The 12,033-nt window shown below is 50.3% G+C and overlaps 1 protein-coding gene across 15 annotated transcripts in view; it reads right to left on the bottom strand.

The window, feature by feature from the left end:
• Positions 1-12,033, bottom strand: part of LOC139276493 (uncharacterized) — a 97,394-nt gene that overhangs the window by 29,296 nt on the left and 56,065 nt on the right. For 3 of the 15 annotated variants that reach the window (XM_070894592.1, XM_070894595.1, XM_070894596.1), the window contains one exon: positions 4,659-7,379. The exons of 11 other annotated variants lie outside the window; for them this stretch is intronic. The gene's annotated coding sequence lies outside the window, so the exon portion shown is untranslated. Of the gene's footprint in view, positions 1-4,658; positions 7,380-12,033 lie in introns of those variants that run through there. One more of the 15 variants, XM_070894593.1, reaches the window with a different exon arrangement.

Below are 12,033 nucleotides of genomic sequence, written 5' to 3'. Positions count from 1 at the left end.
CTATTAAAAGCTCTTTCCTGGCTGTTACCCCAGACCCATTCGCGACCTTTGCGTAGGAGCACGTGTAGCGGCTCTAGCAGCGTGCTCAATTTGGGAAGAGAGTTACCAAAATAGTTCAGGAGCTCCAGGAACGAACGCAGCTCCATCTATGGGGTCTGGGTGCTCTCTGGATCGCTTCCGTCTTGGACGCAGTAGGGCTGATCCCGTCTGCTGCCACCCTCATCCCCAGGAATTCTACCTCTGGAGCTAGGAAGACGCACTTCGCCTTTTTCAGTCGCAGCCCTACCCAGTCCAGTCTGCGTAGCACCTCCTCCAGGTTGTGGAGGTGTTCTTCAGTATCGTAACCCGTAATGAGGATGTCATCCTGAAAAACCACTGTCCCTGGAATCGACTTGGAGGCTTTCCATATTTCGTTGGAAGATCGCGGCGGCCGAGCGAATGCTGAACGGACATCTGTTGTACTCAAACAACCCCTTGTGTGTCGTGATGGTGGTCAGCTTCTTCGACTCACTCGCCAGCTCCTGGGTCATGTAAGCTGAGGTCAAAAAGTCTGCCACCGGATAGCGTCGCAAAGAGGTCCTCCACTCTCGGTAGCGGGTACTGGTCTTGGAGTGACACCCGATTGATGGTGGCCTTGTAATCACCACATATCCTGACCGACCCATCCGCCTTGAGCACCGGCACAATCGGGCTCGCCCAGTCACTGAATTCGACTGGCGAGATGATGCCTTCCCTCAGCAGGCAGTCCAATTCGCCTTCTATCTTTTCCCGCATCATGTACGGCACCGCTCTGGCCTTGTGGTGTACTGGTCTGGCATCCGGGTTTATGTGAATCACTACCTTGGCCCCCATGAAAGTGCCGATGCCAGGTTGAAATAATTAGTCAAATTTGTCCAGGACCTGTGAGCATGATACTCGCTCCACAGAGGAAATTGCATTGACATCGCCCCATTTCCAGTTCATGACAGCAAGCCAACTCCTCCCCAGTAGTGCGGGACCGTCCCCTGGGACAGTCCAGAGTGGCAACCTGTTCTCCGAATCTTTGTGGGTCACGACTACTGTGGCGCTGCCTAGCACCGGAATGATCTGCTTTGTGTATGTCCGTAGCTGTGCGTCAATCGGCGATAATTTTGGCCTCCTGGCCTTGCATGCCGACAACTTTTCGAACTGTTTGATACCCATCAGGGACTGGCTGGCCCCCGTGTCTAGCTCCATTGATACTGGGATGCCATTGAGGAGCACTTTCATCATTATCGGTGGCATCCTGGTGTATGAACTTCAGCTTTCAGTGATTTCCCCCAGTGTTCATTTCTACAATTTCTGCAGGTATTTTGCTCATCTCTGCAAACTCCGGCTGAGTGTGTGCTTCCACGCCTCCAGCATGAGCTGTTGTTGGAAACAAAAGGTCCCTTGCCAGTCGATCGTCCCTGACTGCCCTTGTTATTGTCCTTGAGTGCGCCATTGACAGGTGTTGATGGCCCCATTACTGGCCGCATTGTCCCTTGCAATGGCGTGAATCGCTGTTCAGCTTGCCATTGTCTCTGTCGAACTCCCCCTCTGGGTTCGACTACATGTTGGGGCATGCCCGACTGTCCTTGTCTGCCTGGAGAACAGTGTGCTGCTTTAACAATGTTGAATCTCTGTCCTAACCATTCCTTAACACAATACCTCTCGTCTGTTCTGCTAGTGGCCATGCTCACGTGGTTTAAATCCCAGTTTCTCGTCGCCATTGATACGTCCTTACTACACAGTATAGATGCACACGAGGCCCATGCTTGAGAGAAGGTCAGTCTGTGACCTATCCTTTATTCCTCAGCACTCAAGTGATGAAGGTGGGTGGAGCTTCCCCTTTTGTACCTGAAGGTCCAGGTTAGGAGTGTCTCCCACCTAGTGGTCAGTGTTCTCACAGTGTACAACTTAGATCAGATTATACATGGGTTACATTGCTGGTTGAATACATGACAGAGGTAACTATTATCTGCAAGTGTTCCTTATATTCTTAAATGCTCTAAGCCAGCAGATTTCTGCGGACACTGCCATCGCCCAATCATTACCACCCGACCCGCTCTCTCCACAAATCGCCTTGCCCTGGCTGGCCAAGAACTCACCTGGTTTTAATTCTGGATCTTCCTCGGCTCAGGACAGAAGGGAACTAGACCTTAAAAAACAAACTGACCCATCCCTGAACCCTCAGCTTATCTAACAGGGATATGTCAGAGGTCAGTAAAACTGTAACCAAGGGTAAATATTGTTCTGTGCAGTGCAAACCTCTGTGAACCCTGAAGAGAACATTTACCCGAGAACTGATGATTCTGTACTGATTTATCATCTGTATAAAGTCCAAGGATAAGTTCAGATAATGCTTCAAGCAAAGACGTTAAGAGACAAAGTTCATCAGCGATGCGGTGCCAGCTGATCAGGCTGAGTCAGCGATGCACTGACCTCCATCCAGGATTTATCCTGAGTCTCCTCTCCTCTCATCTCCCGTCTCCCAAAGGTGCTGTCTCTTCCTGGAGTCAGGTTCCAAGAGGCCATTCTTAATCTGTGAGCCTCGGTGGATATTTGACCAGGGAGGGTTGCACAGCGGAACCTGCTCCCACCCTGACTCGTTGTCCCAGACACACACCCTTCCCAGCAGGGGCAGCGGGTAGGGGCGGGGGACTGGAATCTTGCTGGCTTTGTTATCCTCCCTGACCCAAGGATGCTGAGGCCAGGCCGTGCTCTCCAATCTGAGATCCGTTTGAAACATACAAAATTCTTACAGCGCTGGACAGGGTAGATGCAGGGAGGATGTTTCCCCCTGGCCGAGGAGTCTAGAACCAGGGGTCATAGTCTCACGACTGAGATGAGGAGGAACTTCTTCACTCAGAGGGTGGTGAATCTCTGGAATTCTCTGCCCCAGAGGGCTGTGGAGGCTCAGTCTTTGAGAATATTCAAGACAGAGATCAATAGATTTTTGAATATTAAGGGAATCGAGGGATATGGGGATCGGACAGGAAAGTGGTGTTGAGGTAGAAGATCAACCGTGATCTTATTGAATGGCGGAGCAGGCTCAATGGGCCGAATGGCCTACTCCTGCTCCTAATTTTTATGTAGTTCACTCAGCACTGACCCGGGGATCCAACGTTGGACTGTGTGACTCAGTCCCACGCTGGCCGCTGAATCCAGTCACAGCTGATGTGGTTTATTTTCTCCATGGCCCTGCAAGTATTTATCCAATTCCCTTTCGAAAGCCACTATTGAATCTGTTCCCACCGCCCTTTCAGGCCGCGCGTTCCCGATCACAACAACTCACTGTGTTAAAACATTCTCACCTCCCCTCTGTTTCTTTTGCTAATTAACTTAAATCTGTGTCCTCTGGTTACCGACTCTTCTGCCACTGGAAAGTGTCTCCCTATCTACTCTATCAAAACCCCTCATGATTTGAACACCGCTATCAAATCTCCCCTTAATCTTGTCTGCTCTAAGGAGAACCCCAGCTTCTCTTAAGGAAAACAAGGGAGATGGGGACTGGTACACTCATAATAAAGGATGAAGCTGAGTACTGTGTACAATGAGCAAGTGTGACCTTAGTTCCTTTAATAAGACTCCAGAGTGCAGGTACCTCGTGGGTGGCCTGTTTATATACCGTGCTCCCAAAGGATGCTGGGATCCCTTGGGACTCCACCAGGTAGGCCCTCTGGTGGTAGTGTAATACAGGTTACACAGGGTTAAATACATAACATCACTCCCCCGTAAAGTCAATAGTACACTTATTTACAAGGTGAGATGGTCTGGGGCTTTTCGCTCCCTTGTCGATCGTCTCAGTATCAATGTGGGTGTGGGTGAGTTGGTTAGTTTTTCACTGGGTTGCTGGGCAGCTGGCCTTGCCGGGTTGCTGGGGATGGTGAGTTCAGCTTCGTGGTCAACCATGATGTCAGTTGCCACTTGTGTGTGTGTTGGAGGGTCAAAGTTGGTGGTGTACTCTTCGGGTTGTTCGTAGCTGTTGGTGAACCGCAATTTGATTTGGTCCAAATGTTTTCTGTGTTTGTCCATTGGCCAATTTGACCTGAAAGGAATGGAAAAGCTACTCCCCTCTTTGGCTGTGACCGTGCCAGCGAGCCATTTGGGGCCATGTCCATAATTGAGTACAAACACAGGATCATTGATCTCAATATCGCGTGACAAATTTGCGTGATCATGGTACACACTTTGTTGATGGAGATCAGGGTGGACAAGAGAGAGCCTTGTTTTAAACACCCCGTTCATGAGCAGCTCGGCTGGGGAAACCCCGGTGAATGAGTGGGGTCTGGTGCTTGATATTCTGAACTGCCCTTCTGCCTGGCCATTGAATTCAGCACTGGTGAAGCATGGCCCATTGTCGCTGACCAGGACATCAGGCAGGCCGTGCATGGTAAACATGGCTCGTAGGCTTTCAAAGTGGCCGTGGACGTGCTTACAGACATTATTGCACATTCAATCCATTTTAAGCGTCCATGACAACCAAAAACATTTTGCCTAGAAATGGGCCCACATAGTCTACGTGGATCCTCGTCCACGGTTTGGAGGGCCACGACCACAAACTCAGTGGTGCCTCTCTGGGTGCATTGCACAGTTGAGAGCAAGTGTCGCACGGGCCCATTTCTAGGCAAAATGTTTTTGGTTTTTGTGGATGCTTACTCAAAATGGCTTGAATGTGCAATAATGTCTCTAAATCGGAGTCGATGCCAGGCCACCACACATGGGATCTGGCTATGGCTTTCATCATTACAATGTCTGGGTGGGAACTGTGTAGTTCACATGTGAATGTATCTCTGCCTTTCTTGGGCAAGATTACATGATTGCCTCACAATAGACAGTCCGCCTGCAGGGACAACTCATCTTTGCGTCTGTGGAACGGCTTAATCGCCTCCTGCATCTCCGCTGGGACACTGGACCAGCTCCCATGGAGGACACCGTTTTTTTACCAGGGACAGTAAAGGATCCTGGCTGGTCCAGGTTCTGATCTGGCGGGCCGTAACGGGGGACTTCTCATTCTCGAATGCCTCCATGACCATGAGCAAGTCCGTAGGTTGTGCCATTTCTACCCTGGTGGTGGGCAATGGCAGCCGACTGAGAGCATCTGCGCAGTTCTCTGTACCCGGTCTGTGGTGGATTACATAGTTGTATGCCGACAATGTGAGCGCCCATCTTTGGATGCGGGCAGAGGCATTGGTATTAATCCCTTTGCTCTCAGAGAACAGTGATATTAGCGGCTTGCGGTCAGTTTCAAGCTCAAACTGGAGGCCAAATAAGTACTGGTGCATTTTTTTCACCCCGTAGACGCACGCCAGAGCCTCCTTTTCAATCATGCTGTAGGCCCATTCGGCCTTAGACAAACTCCTGGACACATAAGCGACCGGTTGCTAAATCCCCGATTCGTTAGCCTGTTGTAACACACACCCGACCCCGTATGACGACGCATTGCAAGCTAGCACTAAACGTTTACAAGGGGTATACAGCAGTCCTGTATACAACACAACAGATTTCTGGCTTTCTAAAAGGCGGCCCCTTGTGAATTCCCCCATACCCAGTCATCTCCCTTGCGCAGTAGTGCATGCAGGGGTTCTAGCAGGGTGCTTAACCCAGGTAGGAAATTACCCAAATAGTTAAGGAGTCCCAGGAACGACCGCAGCTCCGTCACATTCTGTGGTCGCAGTGCGTTCTTGATGGCCTCCGTCTTGGCGTCGGTGGGTCTGATACCGTCTGCTGCATAGAAACATAGAAATTAGGTGCAGGAGGCCATTCGGCCCTTCGAGCCTGCACCACCATTCAATATGATAATGGCTGATCATTCAACCTCAGTACCCCTTTCCTGCTTTCTCTCCATACCCTTTGATCCCTTTGGCCATAAGGGCCAGATCTAACTCCCTTTTGAATATATCTAATGAACTGGCCTCAACAACTTTCAGCAGTAGAGAATTCCACAGGTTAACCACTCTCCTCATCTCGGTCCTAAATGGCTTACCCCTTATTCTTAGACTGTGACCCCTGGTTCTGGAACTCCCCAACAACGGGAACATTCTTCCTGCCTCTAACCTGTCCAATCCCGTCAGAATTTTATATGTTTCTATGAGATCCCCTCTCATTCTTCTAAACTCCAGTGTATAAAGACCCAGTCGATCCAGTCTCTCCTCAAATGTCAGTCCTGCCATCCCAGGAATCAATCTGGTGAACCGCAATAGCAAGAACGTCCTTCCTCAGATTAGGAGACCAAAACTGAACACAATATTCCAGGTGAGGCCTCACCAAGGCCCTGTACAACTGCAGTAAGACCTCCCTGCTCCTATACTCAAATCCTCTAGCTATGAAGGCCAACATGCCATTTGCCTTCTTCACCGCCTGCTATACCTGCATGCCAACCTTCAATGACTGATGTACCATGACACCCAGGTCTCGTTGCACCTCCCCTTTTCCTAATCTGTCACCATTCAGATAATATTCTGTCTCTCTGTTTTTGTCACCAAAGTGGATAACCTCACATTTATCCACATTATACTGAATCTGCCATGCATTTGCCCACTCACCTAACCTGTCCAAGTCACCCTGTAGCCTCTGAGCATCCTCCTCACAGCTCACACCGCCACCCAGCTTAGTGTCATCTGCAAACTTGGAGATATTACAATCAATTCCTTCTTCTAAATCATTGATGTATATTGTAAATAGCTGGGGTCCCAGCACTGAGCCCTGCGGCACCCCACTAGTCACTGCCTGCCATTCTGAAAAGGACCCGTTTATTCCGACTCTCTGCTTCCTGTCTGCCAACTAGTTTTCTATCCACGTCAGTACATTACCCCCAATACCATGTGCTTTATTTTTGCACACTAATCTCTTGTGTGGGGCCTTGTCAAAAGCCTTTTGAAAGTCCAAATACACCACATCCACTGGTTCTCCCTTGTCTACTCTACTAGTTACATCCTCAAAAAATTCTAGAAGATTTGTCAAGCATGATTTCCCTTTCATAAATCCATACTGACTTGGACCGATCCTGCGATTCTTCTTCCCAACATCCTTTGCTAGGAAAACACACTTCGAGCGTTTCAACCTGGGCCCCACGCAATCCAACCGACTAAGAACCTCTTCCAGATTCTTCAAGTGCTCAATATGTCGTCCTGGAAAACCACGGTGCAAGGAACCGACTTTAGCAGGCTCTCCATGTTCCGCTGGAAGGTTGACCGAATCCCGAATGGGCACCGGTTGTAGATGAACAGATCTTTGTGCGTGTTGATGCAGGTGAGGCCTTTCGAAGACTCCTCCAGCTCCTGCGTCATGTAGGCCGAGGTCAGGTCTAGCTTGGTGAACGTCTTCCCTCCAGCCAGGGTCGCAAATAGGTCGTCTGCCTTGGGTAGCGGGTACTGATCCTGTAGTGAGAAATGTTTATCGTTACTTTATAGTCCCCACAAATTCTAACCGTACCGTCCTCCTTAAGTATCGGGACAATCGGACTGGCCCACTCATTGAATTCCACCGGCTCGATGATGCCTTCTCGTTGCAGCCTGTCCAGCTTAATTTCCACTTTTTCACGCATCATGTACGGTACCGCCCGTGCCTTGTGGATGGGTCGCGTACCGGGAATCAAATGGATCTGCACTTTCGCCCCCGAGAAGCTTCCAATGCCTGGCTCGAATAACGATGGGAACTTGCTCAGAACCTGGGTGCATTTGGCGTCGTCGATGGACGAAAGCGCTCGGATGTTGTCCCAGTTCCAGTGGATTTTTCCCAGGCAGCTTTTGCCAAACAGTGTGGGGCCATCCCCTGGCACAATCCACAGCAGGAGTTTGTGTACTGCTCCATCATAGGAGACTTTGACTTCTGCACTGCCAATTACAGAGATTAGTTCCTTGGTGTGAGTCCTTAGTTTGGTGTGAATGGGGCTGAGCTTGGGCCTGTGTGCCTTTTTGCCCCACAGCCTGTCGAAGGCCTTTTTACTCATTATGGACTGACTTGCCCCCGTGTCCAGTTCCATGGATACTGGAATACCGTTAGTTCAACTTTCAATATTACTGGTGGACATTTCGTGGTGAATGTGTGTACCCCGTACACTTCTGCCTTCTCGGTACGAGTTTCCAATTCAGCCTGATCCACAGTGGATCGTTTTTCCTCTGCAACCTGGTGGTTTTCAGGGTTTGCAGCTCACCTGCACATTCGCTGGAGGTGTCCCATTGTTCTGCAGCCGTTGCACGCATAGTGCTTAAAGCGGCATTGATGGGGCCAATGAACACCTCCGCAGCGCCAACAAGGTGTTAACTGCCGCCCATTAACGATCGATAGCGGACTCTGGGTCATCTGAGGTTGGGCAGCAGCAGCCGGCGTGTACGTTCTGCCATGTACATTCCTGCTCGAAACTGACGTTATTTTGTGCACAGTACTGGCCGAAACCTCTTTACTCTGCAAAATCTGTTTGGTGTTGTCGCTGGTGGGCATAAATGTCTGGGTATCGTTATGGCTTTACTTAGATTCGGAGTTTCTACAGTCAACAGTTTGCGAAGGATTGCCTCATGTCCAATGCCCAGTACAAAAAAGTCTCTGAGCATTTGTTCTAGGAATCCCTTAAATTCACAATGTCCTGTGAGGTGCCTTAGTTCAGCGACATAGCTCGCCACTTCCTGGCCCTCCGATCGTTGACACGTGTAGAACCGATATCGCGCCAACAAAACGCTTTCCTTAGGATTTAGGTGCTCCCGGACCAGTGTACACAATTATTTGTCGGATTTCTCTGTTGGTTTTGCCGTGGCCAGGAGATTCTTCATGAGGCCATAGGTTGTTGCCCCACAGACAGTTAGGAGGATCACCCTTCGTTTGGCAGAGTTCTGGTTTCCTTCCTTGGCCACGAAGTATTGGTCGAGTCTCTCCACGAAGGCCTCCCAATCGTCCCCTTCTGAGAACTTCTCCAGGATACCGACTGTCCTTTGCATTTTCGCGCGGTTGTTCATTACCTCGTCGCCAATAGGTACACTCATAATAAAGGATGAAACTGAGTACTGTGTTCAATGAGCAAGTGTGACCTTAGCTCCTTTAATAAGACTCCAGAGAGCAGGCACCTCGCTGCGTGGCCTGCTTATATGCCATGCTCCCAAGGACTCTGGGATCCCTTGGGACTCCAACAGGTAGGCCCTCTAGTGGTCAGGTGTCATACAGGTTACAAGGGGTTAAATACATAACAGTGACAGTATAGGAAAGTGGAATTGAGGTCGATGATCAGCCATGATCTTATTGAATGGCGGAGCAGGCTCGAGGGGCCAAATGGCCAACTCCTGCTCCTACTTCTTGTTCTCCAGTCTCTCCACAAAATTGAATTCCACATCCCTGCTACCATTCTAGTAAATCTCCTCTGCACCCTCTCCAAGGCCTCGAAATTCTTTTTAAAGTGTGGTGCCCAGAATTGGACATAATACTCCATCTGGGGCCTAACCAGTGATTTATAAAGGTTCAGCAATAACTTCCAGGCTTTCCTACCCTCGGCCTCTATTTATAAAACCCAGGATCCCATATTCTCCTCAGTAAATGTTCTCAGTCGCAACTCAAGATCTGACAAAGGCGTTTTTAGAATAAAGTTAAGAATGGACAACACACTGAGTCTTGAAAAGGACAACATGATACCCATTGGAATTCTGGCAGTGGGTCTGCTGCATTGAACACAGGATTGAGCAATGACTCAATGATGTTAATACTTCATGAATTGCACCTGCACTCAAACAAAAAGTTATTGCAGAACAACAAGATTAAATGACAGGGCAGCAGTAAGGGTTACAATTGAGCTCAATGTGCTGGGCTAGAGATACAGAGAAACCAGCCAGGGTTCCTGCTCCTTTCCAATGAGACATTAAACCGAGGCCTGTCTGCTCTCTCAGGTGGATGTAAAAGATCCCATGGCAGTATTTCAAAGAAGAGCAGGGGAGTTATCCCCGGTGTCCTGGGGTCAATATTTATCCCTCAATCAACATCACTAAAACAGATTATCTGGTCATTATCACAGTGCTGTTTGTGGGAGCTTGCTGTGCGCAAATGGGCTGCCACGTTCCCCACGTTACAACAGTGACTACACTCCAAAAATACTTCATTGGCTGTAAAGCGCTTTGGGATGTCCTGAGGTTGTAAAAGGCGCTATAGAAATGCAAGTTCTTTTGTTTTCTGATTATTTTCCATTGACTCCAGCTGGACCTGCAGTGGTCCGGAGGGGAGTTGGGCGAGGACCGCCGCCCAGGGACTGCCTGTCTTTTACCAGGAACTCACCAGGGTCTGGAACAAAGTCTCCACCAAGTGCAGCTCTCCCCCGGCTGGAGTGGTGGCTGTCCTGCAGGAGCCGCTGCTCGGGAATCCGTACCTCCACGACCGAGGTTTTAGGTGGCAGGCGGACGAGAGGGCTGTGGCTGGTGAGGTGACCAGGGTCAGGGACCTGCTCGATGGCGGAGGAGCGGGCTGGATGGCGCCGGACACGCTGGCACGGCGCCTAAATTCCGCCAACGTTCGCCGCGCGGCCGATGCCATCGAGTCGCTAAAAACAGCTCTGGGCCCTGACTCCGTTAGGTGTGTCGAGGAGGCTCAAACACGTGGGGAGATCCCGTCCGAACTGACCCCCGTCTGGACGGAATTCCTCATCAGCGCCAAACCCCGGAACCTGCCTTTCAGTTCCGCGCGGAGGGCTCCTGCACACTCTCAACTTTGCCATCCTTGCCTGCCGTCCGGACACGCCATGGCGTACCATCTTGCTGTCCGGAGGAGGCGGGGGTCCCCGATGGAGTGCACTCTACGCGGGAGTCCTCCCAGTATTTATCGGGGACTTGGCCTGGAGGGTGGTGCACGGAGCAGTCCTGTGCAATAAATTTTTAAGCCGCTTCACGGGTTCCCAGGCTGCCTGCAATTTCTGCGGTCTGGAGGAGTCCGTGTTCCATGTTTTTATGGAATGCACGAGGTTGCAGCCCCTGTTTTATTATTTAAAGGGGCTGCTCCTGAAATTCTGGCTGCACTTCAGTCCCACTCTCCTGATCTTTGGGCACCCTGTGCAGAGGGGAGCGGGTAGGTCCGAGGGCCTCCTTGTAGGACTGCTCCTGGGCACGGCCAAGGGTGCCATCAGCCGGTCCAGGCAGCGGGCGGTTGAGGGGGTCGTTCAACCTGACTGCCTGCCTCTCTTCCGCTCTTACATCCGGTCCAGGGTGTCCTTGGAGATGGAGCACGTGATGTCCACCGGTACGCTCGCGGCCTTCCGCGAGAGGTGGGCGCCGGAGGGACTGGAGTGCATCATCACGCCCGGCAACCAAATTTTAATTTGATTTTATATGTTTTAAAGTTTAATTTGTTTTAATTGCTGGTTTTAGTGTCCCCCTCCCCTTTTATTGGGGGCACTTGTAAAATATATGATTTTAATGCCAAGAAAAATCACAAAAAAAACCCACAAAAAAAATAAAAAAAGAGGGCAGTTGAAAAGTGTCTGGAGTGTCCCCAGATTGGGGGGCACTTAATCTAACTGTTTATTTTGTCCCACAAAAGAGTTGTGGAGCTTTTGGTGTGTACCCCAGATCGGGGACACTTGATTTAACTGTTTTATTTTTGTGGGGAGTTGGTGGGTAGGGGAGGTGGAAACGAGGGAGGATACAAGGCTGGGCCGGTTCACAGGTAGTTCCTGCAGGGAGATCGGGATTTGGCTGTACCGGTCTGCTCCTCCTGGCTCCACAGGAATTAAACCGTGAAAACCTTTTGCGGCCACTTCTTGAGCAACCTCCGGAGGTCCCTTTAAGAGCCCCTCAGGACCTGATACGAGGCAGAACCTGCGCTGTATCTGTGCACTCATTTCGATCGGGTCCTAGAACTGGGATTAGGGCCCCGATTATCATATGCAAGGCCCCATAGTCGCTGGACTCCAATTTGCCAGCCATCGCACATCTAGGGGAGAATAGGGGGCGGGAGCTGGTGTCTTGAATTTTGTCCGTGTAGCCTTTACTGTACCCCAAAAAAGGTCCACACAAAGATTGCGAATATGACTGAGGTCTCAGAGAACGGCCAACACAGAGAGAACAG

The sequence above is a fragment of the Pristiophorus japonicus genome, chromosome 11 (genome assembly GCF_044704955.1).
Source record: "Pristiophorus japonicus isolate sPriJap1 chromosome 11, sPriJap1.hap1, whole genome shotgun sequence".
Taxonomy (NCBI): domain Eukaryota; kingdom Metazoa; phylum Chordata; class Chondrichthyes; family Pristiophoridae; genus Pristiophorus; species Pristiophorus japonicus.
The sequence above is the reverse complement of the archived record's forward strand: the minus strand, read 5'-3'. Positions and strand labels throughout refer to the sequence as shown.